This window comes from Diadema antillarum, unplaced genomic scaffold (genome assembly GCF_040938485.1).
Source record: "Diadema antillarum isolate AM-2024a unplaced genomic scaffold, OU_Dant_1.0 seq00000912_RagTag, whole genome shotgun sequence".
NCBI lineage: Eukaryota > Metazoa > Echinodermata > Echinoidea > Diadematoida > Diadematidae > Diadema > Diadema antillarum.
Genome location: NW_027271768.1, coordinates 373990 through 386763, shown reverse-complemented (window position 1 = coordinate 386763; position 12774 = coordinate 373990). Strand labels below are relative to the sequence as shown.

The following is a 12774-nucleotide window of genomic DNA, read 5'->3' as shown; positions in this document are numbered from 1 at the left end:
AATATTCAGAACCCACTGGCATGACTGGGTTCTTTCTATTTACATATTCAAACCATAGATCACACTAACCAATCAAAATGCTATAAAGAAGAGTGTGTTCTAAGGTCAAGGAAAGAACCATATTATGGAAAGTAAAGATGAGGTGATCATGAGCTCAACTTAAATATGAATGGGAACAGAACGAAAGACTCAGGAAGTGTGGAGGTCAGTGGAAAATACAAAATGTACTGGAAAGTACCGGCACAAGGAAGAGGAAAAGAATTGGGATGCACTGGAAGCTAAGTGTGAGAAGAAATACAACGGTAAGGGGCGTGTAACTATGGAATATTACCTCTGTGGAAAGCTAAAGGGAAGTTGAATTTGATACAAATATATCTTGGGATCAATTTCACGCTCTTACACCACTGTAAAAAAATAAATCCTTCCTTAGGGAGTGGATGGTAATTACACAATGACACATAAATCGTAATTGTCTTCCTATCTGTAAGACAGATGTAGTATAGCACATAAATATACAGTACCACATTAATATTTTTGTGGCGGCATGGAACATATGGGTTCAAAGGGAATAAGGCTCGTAACTCTTAAAGCCTCCTTGGTATCGTCAAGTAACCCTGCCTTCACTACGCACACATAAGTCATGAATTGTATCTCGTTTCTCTCTTTTCGAGCACTGACAATTCTTGTTTCCTTTCACCAATCTGCCGCTTGCATAATACTCGTACATACTTTTTAATCATGCAAAAATTGGGAAAAGATGGTAGACAGTGAGTAGGCCTACTGTACCGTGGATGGCTTGAGAACAGACAAAAAGGTATAATAGTCAGGCCCAAGGATGGTGACAATACACACCCACACCCACACACACACACACACACACACACACACACATGCACACACACACACACACTATAATGTGCGGTGTGCTTACCCCCCCCCCCCCCCCCCCATTTGGCCTGGGGTATATAAAAGAGTAATGCTTTGTGTGTAAAGAAAAGAGTTATGTCAAGAAAGTAACCCACTTCACTATATAGTTAAGGGATACGCGACTCTGGTCTTTTTCATCCCTTGAGTTTTATACGGCCACAAATCTCTGCTCTGTCCTGCACTGTATTTCACCAGTCTCCCCAGATGTCACTTATGTGCTCTCTGAAGTTCTGCAAAGACGACAAGTGCTACGGGCAAATTAATAAAGACAAACTGACGGTATGTATCATTGTTGTTGTTTTTTTTTTTATTTCCGAGTTACGGAAGTTACACTGCCAAAAAGTCTGGTGTTAGATATGAAAACACCGAGCTGGTGTTAAATTTTCCGGTGCTGACTTGTGGTGTTAAATTAACAACCTCCGACTGTCACTTCAAAATATAAAACTATTTTTTGAATTTTTTAACTAGTTACTGTTCTTCTTTTTGATTTTGAACGTCAACAAGACGATCTTGAGAGAACTTTCCGATAAAGTACTTTAATTTTTGGGGGAAAAATGCGAACACATTGGACACCACAGTAACATCAGTTGATGTGGGTCTCCTATTGACACTGGGTGGATGTTATACCATTGACATTAACAATACCAATATCAAGTCAACACCATGCGTTGTCATTGTTGAATTACATATAATACCAGTGCAGTATTAGAAATATCACCAAGCTACCGTGTCCCTAATTAATACCACAAAGTGTCAGGTGAACACTTTTCAACACCGTCACAACGTACTTTCTACACCTGTCGGTTGTGGTCCTCTATTGACACTTGATCGGTGTTAGATTTATTTAACACCCATGGTCTTCTAAATATCTTTAACAATCGATGTTTTTTTGCAGTGTAACCGTTTTCTTTGGTTGTTAGTCATGAATATTGCAGATTATGAAAACTTTTCTGGAATGTGAACATCCTGTGAATCAATTTCATTTAGTTATATGAGGTAATCTGTACAAGACATATAAAAAGCAAAAAGTGATATGAATTGGAAGGATATTTGCTTTTGCGACCAGGCAGATTAAGATCATGAGTTAATTTCAAAGCTGTTAAAAGAAGTCATCTTAGAGGACAACACGGTAGAGGTAAAACAGAGAGAAAAATCATTGAACGGATACAGAAAACAGAGATACAAAAGGACCAAAAAAAAAAAAATGCAATCTTATCATAGACCCCTACTATATATTACTACATATGCTTCAACTGATATTTATCTTTTCTGTCAGCCACGACCATGCGCGGCTTTAAGACTTTGACAGACAGAAATACAAGAAAAGGAGAAAAAAAAAAAAGTCCGAAAATGAGAACAGCGCATGGTTAAGTTAGTGGAGTGTGCTGGATTTCCGAAACCTAGCACACGCATGATTTGAATAAAGGGATAAAGTATAAGGCGCAGACATAAGCAGGGCTGTTGCAGGAAATCTAAAGTTGTTTACATATGAAAAGTAAGTATAAATGTAAATGCCGATACCTTGTCAATCGGATGATAAGAAATCGTCAAATGCGATGCTTATGAATTGCGATGCACCAGAGGGCCGCGGCGCCCTTCACAAGTGATCACAATGCAAGTAAAAAGCAAAAACCTTTGAATAGCAAGTCAGATAGCTTTTTACGCTAATAGGCCCCACACACACACGGTGCTCGGCCGCCACGCCGTTTCCTGGTTGCAGGAAGACGGGTTATGTTCAATGTGAAAATAATAACATGATAAGCGACCAACCCTTGAACGAAAATATACTTTAAAATGCATTGCAATAATAGCAATGAAAGTGGGTAATGGGCTGTAGGGAGGTACAACTGTACATGGCGCAAACATAAAGTTGTTGAGGTGCTTGCTGTGACAGGTCTTCAATGTTTTGTAGTTTTACGCGGGGGGGGGGGGGGGGGTGTTCAAACCTAATCCAACCATTATTTGTGACCATTCAGCTCAGAACCCACATAAAGAAGGACGAGGATTCCCTGAGATGATTCTCTCGCTTGGAAATAGAGCTTCTTTTCATTAATACTGCTGTACAGTTATACGCCTTTATAACCTTAATCTTTAAAATCCTCTTTTTCTCCATTTTTCTATAAAAACTACATCTTCTAATGCACCCTTATATAAGAATAAAAAGGGCATGAAAACGCATCTTAACTGATATCAGCGGGTGCCAAAAAATCGACATTCGCTTTTTAACGCGTTTGCTATATCCGGAAAAGTGTGGACAGGGGGTATTAGTGAGAAAAATAGGGATATTTCCTTGTATCTAAGATTTTTATTACAATTTTTTATATGGTGGGATGTTTTGTGAAACAAATGACATACACATAACATGCAATCAGATGTGATTAACTTGAACATCTTTTAAAATCACTGCTCCCAATGGTATACATTACCTTTGAGATGGTCGGATTTGAACAAGCTATATATATATTCATTTTTTCGCCTGCATTTTTTTTGTGGATGTTAAGCTGGGTGGGTCATATTGTGCTTAATAAAGGGGACTGTACAGTAATTGGTTGAGGTGGGGATTAATCTTTTGAAATATTCCTAAGTGAGATAATGAGAAAACCTCTTATGAAATATGAAAGAGCATGTAATTTTAAGAAGGATTCAACGTTTTATTTGATGGAAAATTGGTTTTCAAAGGGCTGAGATAGCCATAAAGGCGATAATATAATAAAAGGCGGACAGGCCACTCCTTTAATTAGGATATCTTTTGTTTCACCTTGTTTTTGGATATCTCAGCCATTTGAAAGCCGATTTTCATCAAATAAACTTTTGATACCCATTTCTGAATATCTCGCAAAAACGTTAAAAGCTAATTCCTCACCTCGACCAGAAACTGTACACACTTAAGGCAGGAATATCATAACAGACAAGATGGCTACTGCCTCTCTTAATGGCTACAATAATAATATACATGACGTGTACATTACAAGCAAAAAATTGTTGCATAAGACAACTTGATTACAGCTGAAAGTACAAGTATCTCGAAGTAATGACCATACATTTTTCACTCAAGTTATTGTATTTTTGCACGATAGCCCTGGAGTTATTACGCTTACTTTCATCATTGTTGCTTTGCAACAAAAAATAAGTTTATACACAATGCGTAAAGAAAGTCAAGTGCACGTTTTCTCTAGCTGCCTTTCGACTATTATTGACACAGTTGTAGCTACTAATTTATTACTTTTATGCTGACAAGATTAATCATATTATGATAATAAGTGTAACATAACTTTTTCAATAATTCAACAAAACAATAGCGTGAACAAAAAGGATATCCCAGAGTAAACGATTGAGGTTTACAACTTCCTGAGTGTTGCACGAATGGCACGAATAGATTCTCGACAACAGTCCACTATAAGCTATATATATGTGCGATGATCCTGACATAATCGAAAGACCTAATACACAGTAAAATCACCATGCAGCCTTTAATGAACCGAAATATAGCAATCCAATTAATTGCAGGTATAAGCAAGTTATAAAAAAAATGTCAGAGGAAAAAAAATAATGGGTGAAAAATGCCACATGTAATAATTGGCAGAGGAAAAATGTCAAGGGATAACATTTGTTACAAGAAAGCACGTCTTGTCAACAAAATTATATGGCGTTTTTCCATTCAGTACGGGACGTACGCATAAAAACGTTATAGTCTTCCTTTCAGGTGTTTTTGGCACTCTATCTTCTTGGTGTATGTTCCTTTATTTTTCCCTTTTTATCAAACTCGTGCGTCTATGGATGATAGTCTACAGGTCTACAGGCGTGAGCCTTTGGCTTAAAGCGTTGGAAAACAAGTACGCAACATAGGAAAGAGAGATATAATAAAAAAATTGTATCAAAAGAAACTAAATTGACATAGTGATATCTTCCCTTTTAATCCAAGTAGAAGTTGTCAGGTTAAAAAAAAAAATAGTAATTCGTCGCATACAAGTAACAAAGGCACACGATAATGGAAGTAGTAGCGGAGAAGAACAGAGGAAGAAGATAAGAAAAAGTAGTAAAAACTGAAAATGGAGGAGAATTAGGAAAGTGTTTTTCTTTCCGCATAGTTTTGCCGTCAAGGATGTGGATGTTAATAAACATTAGTACTCTGATTAAGATCAGTCTCTTACCTGTGCATGAACAGCACCCCAATATGTCATATCTAATCAGAAACAATTTTTGGTCCAATGTATTCTATTTGTAGAAAAAAAAAACGGGTAAAACTTCATACGGTAACAATGACTCCTCAAGTGGTACTCGTGGACTGGATGTGCGTCTGGTATCGGGCCTCTGTGCTGCTCGACGTCTCGCACAAGACCCCGATCAAACGCTACCTTGTCATCGCTACCGTCATTGCCATGTCAGAAAAGGCCGAGTTTAGTGGCCGCCGTTTGGGGGACGCTATTGATAAGACAATCTTCATCAAGGAGATGAAACATGACCAAGGATGAAGACATCACACGAGTAGTTGATGACGTCATTAAAGCTCATGGGCGCATCGATATTCTCAGTGAGCACTTTCTTATTCTGGAGATGTAAACTTTTTTTTTTGCCAAATTTCCAAGTTTTTTTGCCTTCATCTCTGTTTCAATACCATTTCTTTTACTGAGAGTTTTCCTGCTATTTGAAAGCGATAGAACAGTCAGGTGTCTATCTACTCATAGCACTTATCATATGAGTTTTCTCTTTTATTCGAATGACATTTTTTTTCTTTATTTTTCAAGAACCTATTCTGTTTGATCCTTGAATACGCAGCAGAATAGAGAAGTTGGAAGTTCAAATTTTACCCTTGCTCTTTCCTTTTGGTTCGCTTTTGTGGAACAGACCTCAATAACTAACAACCGGATCCTTTAATCTCTCTTTTAAAACAGGATGAGCAATATCATATTTGCTTTTCACTTTGTTTTGTTTTTATTTTTGTTTGTGTGTTTAATTGTTTTTGAATATCTAAAGAGAAAGATGATGCCTTGCAATTGAATCACTTCGGAGGTCATCCCACAAAAACCGACACCCACGAGTCATACAGCCAGTTCGACACTGAAAAACAGTGAAATGTAGGTCAAGAGTCATACAGCCTATGAGTTCAACACTATAGATGAGAACAGCCCACGAGTTCGACACTAGGAAAAAAACAGTCCCACGAGTTCGACAGATGCAACACGGTTCTTCATGTGTCGGTATCGTGGGCCTTGTTAGCTTGGTGTCGAAACTCATGGCTGTATGGACTCGTGAGCTGTATGACTCAATGTGCTGTATGACTCGTGAGCTCTATGACTCGTAGGCTGTATTACTCGTGGGTGTCAGCCTTGTGACATACACCTCTCACTTCGAGTATCCAAAGGTAAGGTAGACGCCATTTGAAGTAAAGCCGAAAACTCACTGGCTATAGGCTTATGTGCTCAGTGAAAATTGAGAATGCTTTTCCCACGACGTACCTCTCTTCACGGTGATGTATAGATAGATTTGTCAAAACTTTTTGATGTTTTTCATTCCTCAGTCAATATAGCTGGAATTACTACCTTAGGTGTCCCCAGAGCGCGTGTCACGTGCAAGGATAGAGAGCATCTTCAATGTGAAACACTATCGGCACGATCCGACTCACCCTGGCCGTACTCCCTCACATGAAGCAGAAAAAAGGCGGGGAAGAATCATCAGTGTCCACCAGCGTTGACGGAGTGATAGGTACGGTAATAGAGTTTTTCTCTATGAATTATTGCCAAATTATTTCAGTCAGGTTCATGTCATCTCTTGACAAATTGGTATAAACATCTTACTTCTGATAAAATTTATTTCTAAAAATACTTCAAGATATGATAATTTTTAGGATATTTTTTCCCATTTTTGCTCCTTCATCATAACTTGATTTATACCTGTAAAACTTTCTCCAGGGCCATATCTGATACACCTTTTATAACCTCAAATGTATGACATTGTATACTTATGGCAAGATGGCTGTTTTATAGTTACAGCTACGTTACCTCTATTACTGGTGTAAAACAGAGTAAACAGAGAAGTAGAGGGCAGTTGCGTTGTTTTTTCTTGTCGATACCCACATTGCAATATTGCTCTGTACCAGTCAATGCTATACAACGCTCAGTTTTACTTTCTATGGTCCCAGATTCTAATGAATTTAATTTTACCACTGCCTAGGACGATTTTTTGCAAAAATCTATATTCTTCTTTGCCGGACCTAAATTCTGGAATTCCCGTGATAGCAAACATAAAGGGCGCTCTAAGATTTAATACCTTTACTTTTAAATTAAAGACATTTTTTTATTAATTCGTATATCACTGGGACAATGTGTCTCTTTGCTATAACGTTTTTAACTTTTTGTGTAGTTTTATTTCATAATTGTTATAACATTACTATTCACATAATTCATATCTAGGTGAGGACTATAGTCTCATGTGCTTTGGCACCGACCCTTGAAATCTTCCTCCTTTCCCTGTCCTCTTTTCTGACCTTTGACCTCCTGTCTATTCTTTTCCACTCGTATGTTTAAGAGAGCTGCTTCGTTTTCTTCATGTGTGTAGTTTTCTGTACGTAATTTGTTTTTTGTTTCTCTTTCCCAAGTAGTAAGTCCTTATCGTATTGTTTTGATTATTACTACAATTTGCTACTCACGAGAACTGCATTCTACAAGCAAGGCTTTTGAGCAGTCCACTCCATTTCCGACTTTTTTCTTTATTACGATTCAGTTACAGTTTTGCCAATACATTCCTTTATCTAATGGTATGTTTTCATTTCATTGGAAACAAATGGACGTGTCCCTTAAATATCATTTAAAAATTTGCTGAAGTCACATTGTACTTTACTTTGTTTTATGTGCAAATGTCATATTGCATACTTTTCGTCGGAAAACGAAATGAATGACGTTAGATAAATATAGGATGTGAGAGCGATTTTACTGGAGACAAAATGTAATTAGCGACGTATACATAGAGTATTTCACGCGATGAACTTCGCGAATTCTGTCCAATTCAGGTAATTTTTGTTTTTTATCACCATTTCTTTTGGGAATTACTATCCTGATAGGCCTATATACGCGTGTTTTTTTTGGTCTTTGTAGTTCATTGAAGAGCAACATCTTGAAGAAAATTCAACACCTACAAAAATTTACACGTATGCAGTGCTTTTTCCAATCGTATAAAGTGGATAAAGAAAACAACATGTATATATTTATACATACATATTATATATATATATATATATATATAATATGTATATATATATATTTGTGTGTGTGTATGTGTGTGTGTGTGTGTGTGTGTGTGTGTGTGTGCACATTTTATGAATACACTTATACCAGTAATACCGTATATCAACTTGCAGGTAAAACCTTACAACGAGATCTACTGTGCCTCCAAGTGTGCCGTGGAAGGGTTCTTTGAATCGCTGCTCCCCGCTGTCAAGTCGTTCAATATCAGGTGACAGTCAAGCGAAATTTGTCAGTACAAACTCATTTTATTCCACCCCAGTTGAGCGGACTAACAATCAGCGGACCAATCATTCAGTGATATGAAGATCAGAACAACAGTTCTGACGGTGGCGTTTTCGTTGCGCATTGATTTGTCTATGACATTGAAAATACTTGAATGTTCACGTTATTTTATTCTGTTTGTATGTCGTGTATGTGTTTTGTTCTTTCATTTAAAGGATGAGAGAATACTGTAGAAAAAACATAATTAAAGGCCGTTATCCACGACAAGCGAAAATGCTTATCATTAACCGTCTCCTCCAACTGCATGAAAATGTATTACGTACGTCTTATTCACATAATTACATAATTTGTATCTACTGAGCACTCTTGTTAATATTCTAACGTGGTGTAATAAAAATTCACTAAGAAAAAAACGAAACGAAAACTAGTCCAAGTCAAAATCGTAAGTTTTTTACAAGCAAATCGACTTTTCTGACTAAAAATCGGTTTAAGAAATGGCCGAGATTACCAATATTGTAAATCACCACATTTTATGATGGGTGTCCTCTCTTAGGCGGTAAGTTCATCTTAATATACATATGGACTGAATGAATGCAGCAATATTAGTAAAAACACATCAGTGAAAGTTTGAGAAAAAATGAGATAATCCGTTCAAGAAAAAATGCATTCTAAAGAAAAACTCTACAATATTTCTTTTTTGTTTTAAGTACAAATTTCCTCGACTTGACGATAACATATGTTTTTAGGATAATTTATTCCCTGTCTTCTGAAAGAGGCTAGTCGAGTGCTCTTCTATTATGCAAGAAAAGTGAAAATATGTTCAATTTTATTTTTATTATCTTTACATGGTTCTACGCATGTGGCATCATACGCTTTATAGTCCTCCCATCCAGCAACGGTGACAATGAAAACTTGAAAAAATTCATAACCTTTCAACCAGTTGTCAGGTTTTTCCCCGAACTTTCACTAAATGTATTCTACCAACATTGATGTATTTACTCAATCATTATGTATATGAAGGTAAAACTTGTTCTTTAATCTAGTTGTTGATCAGAAGGTAAGTTTACCTTTGTGCACCAGGTGGGTTCCAATGATTCTTATATGATTGGTCAAGCTCTTGACGTTTTTGAAGATTTGAATTTAGATTTGATACTTACACTGTATATGCCCACACCAACGTGTCAAGTATACCCCTAGGTAAAAGATTCCTTCGAATATTTTCTAAAAAATCCGCATTCTGTTAAGGTATCAATGAATTACTATGTATCTTTGCATGTTCATAAATATTCTTTTTCATGTTCATAATAGATATTATCAGGAAAACAATGTCTATTTTAGCAATTCCAAACAGTCTTCCGTACAAGATTTTTACTACACAACAATGCGTTTACTCCGCTATTTGTAATGCTAGGCCTCAATAAAAGATAGGCCGATATCTCCATGCTGGTCAGACTAAGTGGGTTTTATTCTCAGCCACGTGATCACGCTCTATAAAAATTTCACTGACACAAGTTGGAAAATGAAGGTCACATGTTCACTGTGAACGTCTAACTGACAACCAAAATAATCTCTCATGGCATGAAACTCTCAGTAGGTCTTCCGAATGACATGTTTTTGGATAGTGGTGTATGGAGTGCGTGTTTGTATGTTTTGTGTCAGTTGTCATATTATGTTTTAATGCATGTATTATGACAGCATACAGATTGTCAAAATGCATCTTATTGTTTTATTTTTTCTCTGCATACAGATTTTCAAAATGCATCTTATTGTTTTATTTTTCTCTGCATATAGATTGTCAAAAATGCATCTCATTGTTTATTTTTCTCTGTAGGGTTTCCATGATCGAGCCTAATCAAGTAAAGACAGGGATGGTGTTAGGGGCTTGGATGGAGTTCAAAGCTCAACTCAGTGACAATACCATTCACGACATCGATCGACGTCAGCTACGTTTGCCTTGCTGAATCATCGGGAAAGCATCCCGCCTATTCAGCAGACGACGTGGTCGACGTCTTGACGAAGAAGTGCATCGAGGTCGACGAAACCGATTTTTCAGACACCTGCTTGTTTCTCCAGATTACCAGGAGAAATTGGTCGAAGTCGCCAACGACCTGACTGGGGAGAAGAAGATCGCCTTAATGTGCAAGGACATTGGGGCTTCGTAGACTGTGTCTTTGATTCATGTGCAAGGGTTTTTTAATTCATATACGCCTTTTTTTGCTACCAGTATATAAGATAAGAGGTCTACGCAGTACTTGATATTTACTCTCCTAAAATCTAATTACGTATACGCTCTATGTCATTATCTTGACTACTACAACGGTAGTATAGTTTTGTTTGTCAGTCAGCTGATAGACAATTATTTTCATGCGTGGAAACAGTGTAATCTTTATGGTAACGAGAGATCTAGAGCAGCTAGGTACTTTTTACAATGATGTTTTTTAATGTGTCTGAAGGGTAAAATTTTTAAAATAGATTGACAAAGGAATATGATGCTGAAGACCGCACCATGACGTAATGACAAATTTATTTATAAGAAAAGCTGTTTACCAACTCAGTTTAGTTATTATTTTACTTTAACTCACTGCGCATGTGCCATATTCCACTATTTCTTACGAATTTTTACATTCTATTTGATTTCGAGAAATATTTCATGTTTTTTTCCCAATTTCAAATGAGAATTATTTTTCAATAGCAAAATTTTTTGTTGATACAAAGTAAAGGGAAAAAATATAATGTATACAAACAATACTAGATATATACATATACATGTGATACTAATGTTCGAAATAATTGTGTTATTGGAAAAGAGAAGCCCATATAGGTCTAACATAAGACTGGTCAGTTTGAGATGGAATTAAACAAGTGTATAAGGTAATATGAATAAACGTGTGATATGACGAACCTACTAAAAAGGAAAAGTTTGATGCAGGCTCCGTAGTAATACAGTGTAATATCAGCCCTTAGTACAATGTGTCAATGACGAAACTTGAGAGAACAATTAATTTCTGGGACGTAATCTTTGGTAATATTTTGTACGGATGCACAACATACAATGTAATTGCAACTGATGGACAAATTGCCCTATATATCGACGTCGATGTAGGGCAATTTGTCAATCAGTTGCAGTGAAAACATCTCGACGTAAGAATTCTATGAATTTAAATACAATGTAATGTTCATAATCAAAGGTTCCATGAAAGTACAAATGCATGTTGATTTGTGTTGATTTATCATGTTTATGATACCCTAAACATCACTTTTGGGGTGAAACGAATATCTAGAAACATTTCATATTTTTTAAAGTAATGTTTCTTCAATTACTTAGATATGCCCATAAAAAATCCTTCCAAACCAATATTCCTGTTGTGACCTCATCTGTCAATCACTGCTAAAGTACTGATACGTTTCAAAAAATACATTGGAATTCACCTTTCCCACGACTCAGCATAACTTGCACGTTTCTGCGATATTAATGTGACTAACAAAAGACATGGAAGGTATTTTAATCACAGATTCTGAATTCCAGAGTAAATAAAGGCCTATATATCAGTTATACGACAAACTGTATTGGCAACCTCTGAATTATACTGGAAAGCAGTTGTGAAATATTAATCTTTGATTTTACACGGACTAAGGGAATCACGCACACAAACATACAGCGCCACACAAAGACACAGCGCCACACAAAAACAGACACATGGAAAACCTGAAAGTTCGCGGTTGGGGACCCGCTACAGCTAGCCATGGACCTACTACACATGGACTAGAAACGAGGGTCTTTCTTTGATTCCATCATCATCTCCGCCACCTGATTATGTGCATCTTAATGAGTACATTCAGGTGGTTGTACAATGACTATTGTGCAATTGTGCATTGGGTTACTGATAAAAGAACCATTTCCCTGAATGCGGTTTTATTTTGTTGAGGAGCCTTTTCAGACTCAACTGCCGTTGTATAAACACCAATGAAAGGGAGCAGCAAACCCTAAACATGACAGTTTTCCTGTCACAAAATTGAAAATTAATGAAGTGGACACTTGTGAACAAGCATGTAACATGACTTAATGATAGGACAAACATGTTATCTACAGTAACTGTCCATGTTTACTCCGGAACAATGTGCGAAAAATGGCAAAAATTAGATTACAATGACAACCAACATGTCAAAACAATTGCTTTCTCTTGTAAAGTACGCGCATTTCGCAAATGAAGTTACTTGAGCGATAATTTCCCAATGTACACGACAACTGCAGATGCATATTTCTTGATTTAAGAGAATTACTATTTTCTGCTCATGTAGTTTTTAGATTTCTCAAAGCGTCGTCATGTTTTTATCCAGGCTGGCTGTCGACGGTGATGACAAGATCAAAGCAGGAAAGCATGTT

At 36.7% G+C, this 12774-nt stretch overlaps 1 pseudogene; it reads left to right on the top strand.

Annotated features, from left to right (window-relative positions):
• The first annotated feature begins 165 nt into the window (after positions 1-165).
• The window catches only part of LOC139741253 (retinol dehydrogenase 8-like), a 97339-nt pseudogene continuing 84730 nt past the window's right edge, over positions 166-12774 (top strand).